Source organism: Ursus maritimus, unplaced genomic scaffold (assembly GCF_017311325.1).
Source record: "Ursus maritimus isolate PB19 unplaced genomic scaffold, ASM1731132v1 scaffold_15, whole genome shotgun sequence".
Classification (NCBI taxonomy): Eukaryota; Metazoa; Chordata; class Mammalia; order Carnivora; family Ursidae; genus Ursus; species Ursus maritimus.
The window spans coordinates 8651715-8664976 of record NW_024423897.1 but is presented as its reverse complement, the minus strand read 5'-3'; positions in this window follow the sequence as shown (position 1 = coordinate 8664976).

The following is a 13262-nucleotide window of genomic DNA, read 5'->3' as shown; positions in this document are numbered from 1 at the left end:
TGTGGACTCCTTCCACTTCCAGAGTGGGAGGAAAAGGGTTTGGATACCATGCAAACAAAATGCAAGTGAATTTATCACTATATTTGGTGAGAGCCTGGAATGAAAAGATGATTTTCCTGGTCCTTGCTCATAGGAGAGATTGATCCATAGTCATCAAAGTATTGTACCTCTGGGCAGCGTTTCTTGGAAAAGTGCAATCAAGGGATTGCTCACTGACCCTGTGGATGATAAGAAATGCCTTCTGACATCTTTATAAGAGTAGAGAATGGTGAGGCCTCAGCTGAGTTTCAGAGAGTAATAAAAATATACAGGTGAAAGAGAGGAGGGAATAATGCATTGCCGCAGGCTATTGGTAAATGTCCAGTGATTAAAAAAATTAAAATGCTGCTGGTTTGATGGCGTATTGAAAGTTTTAAAAAATCATTCCAGATGGAGACTTCCTAGTTTATTTTTATATGTTATGACTTTTTTGAGGTATAATAGATTAGACCTTTTTAAGGGGGACAATTTGATGAGTTTTAACATATGTATGCTCCCATGAAACCATCACCATAAGCAATTCCCTTACACTCAAACTTTCGTTGTACCCCTTTATAATCCATCCCTACCTCCACCCTCATTCACGGGAAACCACTGTTCTGCTTTCTGTCACTGTATGTATATGTTTGCACTTTATAGAATTTCATATGAATGGAATCATTCATTGTATACTATTTTGGGGGATGTGTGATCTGGCTTGTTTCACTTGTGTGAGGAGATTGGCCCATGGTGTTGTGTGAATCAATAGGTCATCGTTTTTCATTGCTCTTAACAATGCTCACAGGAGAAATGAAACAGGAAGCTACATCACTGGTCACTATCCAAAATCTAACACCAATTTTTTTCAACATTTTATATAGTCTGCTGAGAGTGAATCACAAAATTCCTCTAAAATTGATCATTTGAAATGGTTTGATTAAGCATTATGCTATTTGCGTGGGTCACCTGGAAGGAACCCGAGTGAATTCACTGCAGGTTGATTTTCTTATCCTTTTAAGTCAGGAAGCCAAAGCTAATCCGCAGGTGGGGAAAGTCCTTGTAAACCTCAGCTGCTGTGATTTAAATTAGCTAAGTCAGTGCATTTCTTAGGGGCAAATGAATTTCCTTACAATATGAAATATTCTTGGAATTTATTGGAGAAGGTGTGTTAAATCTAAATTTAAACATTTATAATTTCAGCAAGCGTTTCATGGGCTTCTGATATGTGCCAGGCATTGGGTTTGGTGACAGAGTAACAGAGATGACAAATAGATGGCCCCCGACCTGGAGAGACTTCTAGTGTAATAAGGGTACATGGTTAGAAAAGTGTATATATTAATTCACAAACAACTATCTGTTGAGCATCTATTCAATGCCAAGCCCTAAGTCCCACTCTGTGGGAACAGACACCTCCCTTCAGTCACAAAGCTTGCTCTCTAGTGTGACAACTGATAAATAATTAAGCTCATAAGTGAGCAGGATTAATTTAGATCATAGAAATTGTTTGATGGAAATAAACAGGGTGACATTTTTCTAGAAAGAAATCATGAACCATTTTGCTGTGGAGCAGGGCAGGAAGCACAGAATTGCAAGCACAGAGATTGAAATGGGCAGGGCTTTCCTGGTAAACAGGACCCAGAGAAGGAGAATTTGGCTGGGAAGAGTGAACGGGTGAAGGGGGACTTGAGGTAGAAAAGTTAGGCAGGGGAAGAACCTGTATGGATTTAGCAGCTCTGAGCACGATTTGGGTGGTTGTTTTTTTATTTTATTGAGGGAGCTAGGGAGCCCCTGGAGGAATTTAAAAGAGAGTACCTCACTTTTCCCCCTATCTTTTAATTGTTATTTCACAAGTGACTTCAAGGTAACCCAATAAAATCAATCAAATTCATACAATAAAATTAACAGATCTTATGTGTTCAGATTGAATTTTGACAGTTGTACACAACTTTCTCGATAACCACCATCCAAACCAAGATACAAGACATTTCAATTCCAGGGAAGTTGGAATTTGTTACCTCGTTGCCTTTTCTGATTTGCTTTTAAAAAGATCAGTGTCGAGAACTTTGGTATGGGTTCATTACCTCCATGTTGTCGCCTGACTAGCATTCTCACTCTCCTCTCCATGATCATAATGCTTTTCAAGGGTCACTGTTCTTTTTCTGTCTTTCGTTTCCTTTTCCTTTTTCTTTTTTTTTCTGGCCACAGTGGGCCACAGGCCCTCAACTCTGATCACTCTCTTTCAGACATTCTTAGGTGCTTTATTTTCAGGGTCACTTCCTAGTAAGATTTTAGTCTCTACCTGACCAAACTCTATAAGCCTTACCAGCCTCTGCTCAAATCCTACCTTTTCATAAAGCCTGAAGCCTATCATTAATTCATTCCATACTGGTCCATGTTCAGAGAACATGGGTCCTGTTTCTCAGCTCTTCCATATTGAGTTTTTTATTTATCCTACCTAGGGGAAGAGTAAAGAGAAGGAGATGGCTACAATGAGAATGAATATAGTAAATAATTTAGAGAAAATAATAATGATAATAATATAGAGAGGAAAAGCAGGTAAATTCTCAGTGCAGCCTTAAAGGGAGAGTCTTATGCAACATGTGTAGACTTGGCCCAAACACACTGCAGTTTCTATTTCGCAAAACTGCTGAAACTGTTTGGGTTTTTTTCTTAATCTTGCACCATGAGTCGTTTTTGTCCGCAATCTAGTCAGCCAGTCATGAAAGCTTACACACTCCAGAGAACGCTGGATGCCTTTCTGCCGGGTTCAGACTTCACTGTCTACTGCCTTGTCATCCATCTAAATGCTAACTAATGCCTTTCTTCTAGAAAGTCCAACGCTCAAGGCATTGGCTTGTCAGTGGTGGGTGTTTGCCTGGGCTAGTCCCGTGGCCTGCTGGGGTAACGGATCAGCAGGATTTACTTATCTTAAAAATGATTTGATCTAGTATGTCTGTGTGGGTTCAGGTGTTAAAACTTCAGGGTGCTATTTACAAAGAATTGCAGAGAAACCAAGGGCAAATGGGGCCTTGGCCAAGATTCTCCTCTTTATTGATGCTGCCATCACAAATATTTAATTGGCATCAAGGTAAATATTCAAAGGTTAATGTAGCATGCTGTTAATGGATAATGAAGGCGTGCAGTCCTTACTTTGCTTACTGCGTCACTTTGCTCTTGGAATGTAATTACCAGTGTAGGGATAGTTAGATGTGGGAGCAGTGTATCATCTTTTGGCATTCACCTACAAGTAGCATACGCAAGAAATGGTGGTTATTATGATCCATTTCATGTATTTTGATGCATTAGTCACAGTCCGTTGTTTGCATTTCTGCATGTTTAAGATCCAACATCAGTGAATTAGATAGTGCTTTTTGGCAGCGAGACAACAATGCTGAAGATTTATACATTTACTTTAAAGTGGAGTTGAATTTATTTTTAATGCAATTCCCACCTTTTGCATTGCAGGGCAGAGGTGGGGGGTGGGGAAAGGCCTTTCTAAAAGTTCTTTTTCGTGGCATGTATTTTTATTTTTCATGTTTCTCACGTAACAAATTTAGAGAATAGCCTGGTGCATAATAAGTGGTCAATAAATGTAGCCCATGACTACTCCTATTTTCTTGCTTTACTAGGTGATTCCCCCCCCTTCTTTTGAGAGCCTTTGTGCAAATTTGTTGTAATTTTCGTTAGTGTTATGGTTGCAGTGACAACTTTTGATTGATGTTACTTATCATAAAAGTATCATGCCAAGATTTTCCCCTTTTAGAAAATTCTCTTAGTCTTAGAATTCTATACCATTATATTACTTTTATATGATCATGATCTGGGAAATGAATACAGGGTTAACTTATGCTATTTCTGCATGAATGTATTATTTTTTAAAACACTTAACAACAATCATGATCAGCAATGTGTGGAAGTAGGACTGTTTGATCTGATGAACCCTAGAACATCTAAGTGCAAGTCGCACAAATGACACGTTAACAGCGGAGAATGGTTATGACCATGCAATTCTCCTTCCTTTGCTTTCTGTTTTCCACTTCTGTGTTGATAGTGAAAGAGAGCTGGTTTTGAATGGTCAGTAAGTCTTCGCTATGCCTCTTTAAACTTAATATTTATAAGACAGCATTGAAATTTGAAAGTGGAGGTTGCACGTTCGGGCCATATACCCTGGCAGAACCTCAGCTGGGGCTCCTGGTTCCATTGATTACTCCAGCCTTGCTCTCATCTCTCTCGGAGCTTGTCATCCCTGTTGTTTCTGCCTGTTTTCTTATTAAAGAAGAGATTAGCAGCTGTTAAATGCATATTAGAACCCAACTGAGACTTTATTTGAGATGAAAACAGAGAACTTGAAAACATACTGAGCAAAGGGGAGCCCCTGAAGGAGGGCATGGTCAGTTTTAGAAGCATTTTGTCTAAAATAGATAGTTTCTAAGACCCAGTTGTCATGCTTGGGGAGGTTTCTCTATCAATATATATGAACCAAAGTGATGCAAATTAATTGAAAACAACACCGCCTTGGTAAGCATGACTTTTTTCATTCTGTATCAACTAAGCAAACTCGCTGGCATTAATTCTCTATCCGTATCTGTGTAGTCCCTGTGCATTAGCATCGCCAAGGATGCTTGTCCTATCCAGACCTCCAGGCCCGCACCAGCGTGTGCAAGTAGGACCCCTGCAGTCAGGGCCCAGAGCCCACAATCTGCTACCTGAGATGTTTTCTAAACTTTCTGTTGAGAGATTTCTTTGCCAAAAATATGTATCTTGTGACTTTATTAATATAAAACTGTTAAGAGTGTGGGATGCGGAGCCTGACCAGCGGGTTTTGTAACCCCTGCTTGCTGAGTGTGTGACCTTGTTCCAGTTACCTGGCCTCTCTCTTTCTTTTTTAATCTATAAATGGGAGATGCAATAGGACCATCATTTACAGTTGTTTGGGGGCTTGAGTGAGACAACCCTTGTGAGTCAGTTTGCACAGTGCTTGGCAAATATCTGGTGTACTGTTCAATGTTAATTATAATTGTTCCCATACTAGTCGAGGCGTTATTGTTTTATTAATAATAGTAAAAGTCACATTGTGGCTCACTTGTGACGGATTTGTGGGACACTAACAGAAGCTTCATCTTTTTTTGAAGCACAGACGTTTCAACCTTTGTAGCTCTCTCTCAAAAGGCACTTGAAAATATCAAAATAAAAGTGAATGAGTTTTCTGCAGTGGGCATTTCCTTTCAGTGGCTCTCAGGAAAGACATTCTAGGATATACCTGTAGAAAGCTGCCTCAAGGGCAGGATGACCAGCGTGGAGTGAGCTCTGCTATATTGTTCGTTGGCCGAACCATCTGGCAGATCTCCCACACTTCATCTTCCAATGCCTTCACCTTTGAGGATGGCTCTGGCCAAAACCTGTGAGCAGCCTTCCACCCCCTCACACCTGCAGACTGAAGGCTGTCCGGTTCTGGCGATTTAAAATGTGCCCTTCACCTTTCCCCCTACAAAGATGGCCTCACGCTTTCATTGTGTTCGTTTTCAGCCAAGTTCCCACACACTGGGTTTTTGGCGATTAGAGGGGTTTAATTACAGCTATTAGACAGACAGTCTGAGCAAATGACAGTGTTTTTCCTCTGGTCATGTAGCAAACACTTGAAAGGGGGAAGGCACAGATGGAGATGGTGTATGAATGATTCCTACCGTTCACATGCCAGTGGCACCTGGGTGATGTGAGTTGGTGATGCCATTTCTCTTCTGATCCCAGGAGACCCCCTGTGCTCATTCAGAGCACACTGGCCACTGTGTGTCTCATTAACACAAGTTGGTTGTGACGGCCTCCAAAGACACCCTTTTTCTCTATTGTTCTCCTTCCTGGTAGACCACTTTGATTTTCCTTGAGGCCATGTTCTGGAGGACCGTGAGGGCCCACGAAATTGTTCTTGATAAATGCATTGAAGGCTCTGATCCTTCTGCTTTAATAGTTAAATATTTTCTCTTTTCTCCTTGTAAATAAAACATCTTTCTTTCTTGCCCTTTCTTTTGCTTCTGCCACATCATTTTAACATACCTAAGGCCTGAGAAGCAACTTCTCAATTTTTTTTTTTTTGGCAACAAAATAAGTTTTCCTTTAAAATTATAAAATGCTTCCCTTGTATATCTGTTATAAACAGCAATCCAGAGAATTAATTCAGGCTATTTTCAGACCTATTTCAAACATTTTGATGACTCAGAATCTGAATCAGAGCAAATAGAACGCGATCTAAATACTACAAGGTGACACAAATTCAACACGAGTAGGAAAGGATTAAAAAGGCAGTAATTGCAGTTATTCATCTTTAATTAGTTTATATTGAGAGAAGTAATGCTGCAGTTCTGGAGATAGATGTTTAGGTATCACTTGCATCATTTTTCAAATATATAGTCCTAAGGATATAAAAATAACTAAAATTTATGGACCCTGTAACCAAAATACAGAGGTTCTCTCTCCTTGCTTGAAGTTTTGAATGTCGTTGTTCTACAGTTAGTGAATTCAAGATTTAGCTTATGTCCCCACAATAATCAGCGGTGTTATAATTTATCTACCTTAACTCTAAGAACTTTTCTTGGCTTTGTTTGGTATATAGAAAGACTGGATGGTATAATCCCTGCCTTCAAGAAGACCAGTTCTGAAGAGAAACTAATAGGAAATTGAAACTAATGTGAAATTGTTTATTCAATAATTATTTATGGGATACCAACTGCATTCCAGGCAGGGTTCTCCTACTATTCATGTACGAGCAGAGTGTTGGAGAAGAAATGAGCTTTACACAAATATCACTTGGTGGGGGATTGTCTTTTCCAAAGACGAGGGCAGCAGTAATATCTCCCATCCCACATGATCTTCTGTGATGTGGCCTGACCCCTGCCTGTTCAAGACGTGGAGTGTATTTCCCATTCCCACGATGGGGCTGGTCTTAGGGACGCACTTATAATCAATGGGTTTCTGAGGCTATGTCAGAAAAGGTCAGGCAACTTTTACCTGGGTCTTTTGGAATGCTTGCTTTCTAGACACTCCCTGTCAGGGAATGCCCTCTTGGAACCTGGCTACTATACTGGGAGACATGAGGCTACATGAAGGGGCCCTAGGTAGGTACTCTGACTGTAGCCTTTGGGTCTCCTCTACCTCACAATTAGACATAAATAGAGATAATTTCAGACCCCAGACTTATCAGTCTTCCCAATAGGGGTCCCAGACACTGTGGAACAGAGGGTGTCCAACCCCTGTGCCCTGCCCAAAATCTTGACTCACAGAATCTGATGTTTCACACCACTGAGGTTAATCTGCTCATGCCAATTTCTAATGATAGAGTATTGAGCAAAACAGAGATCGATAAAAGAGATGCCGATAATAATAATCAACTACTAAAGGTTGCTGCTTATTGTTGTGTGCCAGATTTGATCGGATGCTTATATAATCCTCACAAGGACTCTGAATTTGGCATTATTGCCCTTCCTCTTTTTCTAGATGATGGAACTAAGGCACAGGGAGGCGAAATAACACATTCACATAGTAAGGGAAGGAAGTGGATGTGGAGCCTTTGTGCTTACCCGCTTGGATAGATGGTATATCTAAGGGCTAAATATGGTGCAGGCTAGCACTGGTGTGTGAGTTCAAAGACTGTGTCGTTCTGAGGTGGGGTGGTTTTAAACTTTGTGAGGTTTTGTGAGGAGATAAAATTTATACTGAGCCTGGTCAGGTGTGTAAGGTTAAGATAAGCTGAGTAGAAGAGGAGAGGCAGGCATTTAATGTGGAAGTAACCATGGGAACACAGAAGTGAGAAAAGAATTCATAAGTGCATAGATGAAGAATAAACAGGTAATAAGAGAAGCTGGGGAGAAGGATGGTACAGGGTGTTGATTGGCTTCTTTAGAGATGTAAGCATGTGGGGCATTTGACCTGGGTGGAACATGTCTAGATTCATACTTCAGTGGGAGCTTACTCTAGTAACTGTTCAGAGACGAGGCAAACCTGAAGAGGGTGGGCAACCAGAAGACAAAAGAACGGCTCAGATGCTATTTCATTAGTCCAAGTGAATAATAGGCAGGTGGCGATGGTAATAAAGATGAAGGGTAAATTTAGAGAAATTTCAAAGAAATCAATTGTATAGCTTAACAAATTGAATGTACGTGTTGAAAGAATAGGAAGTAGCAAAAATAGCTTCTAGGCAATGAGGTCAGAAGCGTCATAAAAGGATCTTTTACCTTCAAATATTGACAGAAGTAATTAATGCTACTGAAGGCCAGTGTTAAAGGCATTAATGTTAGAATTGCAAGACTCAAGTACTGCAAAGTTGAAAATTTTACACAATATCATAATATTTTGTGATTATATTGCCTTGTATCTAGAGGGCTCTTCACTTTCCTTTATGTGACCTGCAGCTGCGATATTTAATGCACTACAAGACTATGAGATCTGTAGGACAGGTGGTATCCTTGTACAGAGTCTGTAACCAAGTATGGTAGAGGTTAAATTATTGGTTCAAGACCCCGTGACAGATGAGACCTTATCTTGGGACCAGGTCCTTTGACTTACAGTCCACTGCTATTTCCATTTATAATATAAACTGCCTTTTTGAAAAGATTTTGGACTTGAGTAGGTGTTGTTGTATTTTTCTGAGATAGGGGCATGAATATTTCTCACTATTCTGTACTTGTGTAATATCTTGTGGTTTCTGACTTAGAAGATCAGCCTTATACAAGTGCTCCTTATGTAAGTGGACTTGGATTAGTGGGTAAGTGAAAGAGTGAGTAAGTTTTGAGGAGGTTTTGTGAGCTCATTCTGTCTGCAGATTAAGTTCAGAGACTTTAAAAAGCTGTAATTATCTAGTTTTCAAATTTTGGTTACTCAGAGCAAAAGCCCAGGAGACACTTTACTTCTTAACCCTTTATGTGCAGTCCTATTCGTTTCACATTCTAATTATATCTAGAATCTTTGCATTCTTGTTACTCATATTACTACTACTTTTGCTTATACCCTCTACGTGTTTCTTAGAGTAACTCAGCAGGCTTTGAATGCGTGCTCTCTTAACTTGGCACACCTGTGCTCTCCATTCTTTATGCAAATCTGACCTTGTTTGAATTATCAGTGGTTTTCCCAATATTTATATAAGATTTTCCAAGCTCCTAGACATAGAAGTCCCCACAAGGCCCTGTCAGCCTCTTCAGTGTCTTCTCTGGTAAGTCCCCCTCATACTTTACACCATGGAAATATTCGTAGAATGGTGGGTTTACACACACACACACACACACACACACACACACACACACCCCTTTCCTCTGTATTATAATGCATGTTTTTCCCTTCCTGTAATGCCGTTCTTCATTCCGCTAGACAACTTCTGTTCAGTCTTTAACCTATTCATGTCAGCTTATGAAACATATCCTGCTTTCCTCCAGTTTAACCATGTTAATCCCTCCTGCGTTTATACTTTGCGTGGACCCAGCACAAACTTCATATTGTTTGTATCAGCCTGTGTTGTAATTATTTATCTTCATGCCTATTCTGCCTTCTCGACTGCAAACCCTTGAAAGCAGGGACCGTGATTGTCGACCTCTGTATCCCTTTGAAATTTTTACAGTGTGTGGCACATTATAGGTCCTCACGAAATGACTATTGACATGAAAAAAGGCTAAATGTTTTGGCAATAAAAGATTTTTGGCTGGAAAAGGTCATTACCATTGTGCCACAGCTATGGATTGATTAAACACCTATTTTCATAAAGCACTGTGCTGAGTGCTTCTTAGAACAAATTATACAGATCTGCTTCTTGACCTCTAAGAACATATTTATAATTTAATACGTGTATCAGGTATGAGGGCAAATATGAAAAGGAAGACAATAATTGAATTATCAACATTAAACAGATATACAAATAGGTTAAATATTTACTTTGTATGTGTGTTACCTTCTAAAGGGCAATTGCATTTTAGCAGCTGGTGAGTGTATGCAGACAATTTGAGTTTTATGTTTAGACAAAAGGAACCTATCGTAACGGTTACAATGTAAACTGAATTTCGAGGTTTCTATGGCGAAGATGGACATTAATATTCCTTCTGAGGTTAATTTACATTATGTTGAACGAGGAAGTCATATACTTAGGATAGAATCCCAATCTAGACACCCCTGACCAATTTAGAGCAAATGGAGCTTATCTGTAGAACTCCACCATTTAAAAAAAAATATGGATTCTAAAAAGTATGTGTTTTTCATCAAAGGCAGGAAATAGGGTATTTGACAACATGCATTTGTCTACTGAATGTGATGGAATATGTGATGAAATATGTTTTGTCAATAAAATAAATTGCCAAACAAAATGTAATCCTTTCTGCAAATGCATTTAGTCTCCAAAATAAAACAAGCTACTTCCACAAAGCACATTTTTTCCTTTGAATTCTTTTAGATCTGCTGCCTATCAAAAACTATGGAGAAAATGTGTTTTACAGACATTGTATTTCCAGGTATATAGATATAATAAATTTAATTAGGGAAAAAAGTAACCTCAGTAGTGGAGGGTCAGTAAATGTTTGTAACACGTTGATGTAGTTTGAATGAATCCATAAGTTCTGGCTAAAGAGACGGAGTCCTCATCCCAGTGTTGGCTATATTCTTGAGGATGTTCAAGTGATACCCTGATGTTCCTTAAGCATATTCATAACACTTTTATTGTATCATGTTATCACCACATCACTTAAAGAGTTAATTACATGGCTAATTAGGTTCTTTTTGTTTCATTCTCCTCCTGCTCTGTGAATTGGTACTTTGCCCCAAGCCTCCTGAGGGATCTTAACTTACATAATTAATTAATACAGTTTAACCCTTCAAATGTGACTCTAACACCTCACCTAGTGGAACGTAATTTTAAATCCCTGTTTAACAGCCTGTGGTGCTATACGGTGGACAAGTTCAAGTCAAGTAATTAAGTGTTGTTAAGTTCGGACAAAATACAATGTTTAGAAGTGATCAAAGGATTAGTAGGTGTTGAGGCAGCTTGGAGGAGAGGGGAGTATTATAGATGGTGATGAGGTGAACAGGAAGGTTTTCTTTTTCTCTTATTTCTTGTTTTTTTTTCTTTGTTTTTTAAGAATACACTTACTTACTCATGGTATCTGCTTAATCTTTAAGGATCGAATGAGATAATGTCCATAAAGCTCTTGGCTCTATGCCTGGCACTATTGCTATATTGATAGTTTTTCAGTATTAAATAAACATCGTTCGAACTGTTCTTTTTTTCTCAGTAGGGCTCCTTTATTTCCATTTTATGGAAAAGTAAACTAAGTTTCAGAAGATCGTAGAGTAATGGACTGAAAAGAGGGACCCATCTCTGCTGCTGGGTGAGAGGGACTGTCTTAGAGAGCCGATGACCTTTGAATTCTATCCTGAAAAGTAAGAAAATAAAAAGGCAGGAACTACATGGAAATGATGAATGTAGGTGGCATATTGACTGTATTGACAATAACCTGTATTGCTAGGGAGAGGGCTTAATTTACTGAGACATGGGGCTAGAACAGTAATTTGGAGTTACAAATACCTAACGTGATAAGGAATTTTGACTTAATTCTAGGGGTACAGAGAAGCTACTGAAAATGTTTGAAGTAGGTGGCTGACATGACTCAACTTATATTCTGGAAAATTAGCTTTAGGGGTGTGAAAAGGGATTAGAGCAGGAAGAATCCAGTGGGCAGGGAGTGTGTTGGTGTATCAGAGCATGTACTCCAGGGGAGAGACAGTGAAAGCCCAACTGGGGCTGTAGCAATAGAGATGAAGAACGTGGGAGAGCAATTTAAGAGACATTTCTCAGGTCTAATCCGTGAGAGGACATGTGTTGTAGGCAGGGTATGGAAGAATTTGGGAATAACTGCAAAGCTGCATGGGAGTTAAAGCCTCTGATAAAGGTAGAGAACACAAACAGAAGAAGTTGATGTTGGTGAAACAGATACATTTGGTTTTGAGTATAAGGGGCATGTCTGCAGGATCAATAAACAGATGTATCGTAAATGTGAATCCTGTGTCTGGGAGAGAAGCTGGAAGGGGGAATAAAGATTTGGAGGGTTATTGTATTTGTTTTTGATATGGCTCTGATATATGAATGAAATGCCTTTATGAGAATTTCATTTAATATTCAAAGTAATGAAAAAAATAAAGTAACATGTTAAAGATTTAAAAAAAATAATGTATTGAATGAAAGTTAAATATGAAGGCTTAACTCTCTGGCGTTCCTCTCGGTTTTCCTAGGTAATAATTCTTGAGACTGTTCCAGGCTCGAGCTTAAGCTATTCATGAATTACCACAGTTAATTCAAAAAACTTGAAGAAAGCTGGAGGAATAGTTATCAGTATTCATCTTTCCCTGTGAGAAACCAAGGCTGGAAAGATGAAATTAAGTGCCCACTGTAGAACAAGAATCTAATCCTTGTTTATCTCCACCACCGTCCTTGTGAACCACACCCATATGGAAACATTCAGGTCTCATTTATCTTAAAGGCATCCAGTTCTTTTTGGTGACTCTTGTTGCGCTTTCATGGATAACCTAACCTCTTCGATGTGAAATTACTCACAACTACCCAGCAGAGGACTTTTCACCCTCATCCTTCCCTTTCTCTTCAGTTTTTTAGCACCCCTTCTGGATATCATGAGACCCATCATTCTCTCTACCTTCAGTGTAGATGTTGGTACACATTATTTTTCTGTACTTGCCTGTAGGCATTTTGAATGCAAGCGTAATCTTCGCCTTTCCCACAGTAGCCAGCACAGGGCCTTACATTGTGCTAAATGCTCTACTCACATTGCCTCATTTGTAATCCAATGAAGTTATGCTGTATCTCCACTTCTAGAGGAGAAATATGTCGATCAATCAGAAACATGCCCAAGGACTGGCAGAATTGAATCATGGATGAGGATATGAACATCTGTCTAAGCAAGAAGAGCGCTTGGTGACTAGTGCCTTGCACATAGTAGGTTTTCATCTTTGTGAGAGCAAATGAATAAAAGCAGTTTCCATAGGCAAGACTTTGGGGACATGAGCATAGTTCCATTATACTGTAGTTTTTTTTAATTATTAATATTATTAAATCAGTGCCCATGGTAATAGGATTCCGCCTAATATGCCTCATTTCAGAGAAGGCTTGAATAAAGGAGCTCCGTAATAATGCCAAAAAAAAAAAAAAAGTCAGCTAGAGTATCTGAAAGGCACACGTTTGTTACTTAATCTCACCAATCCAAATA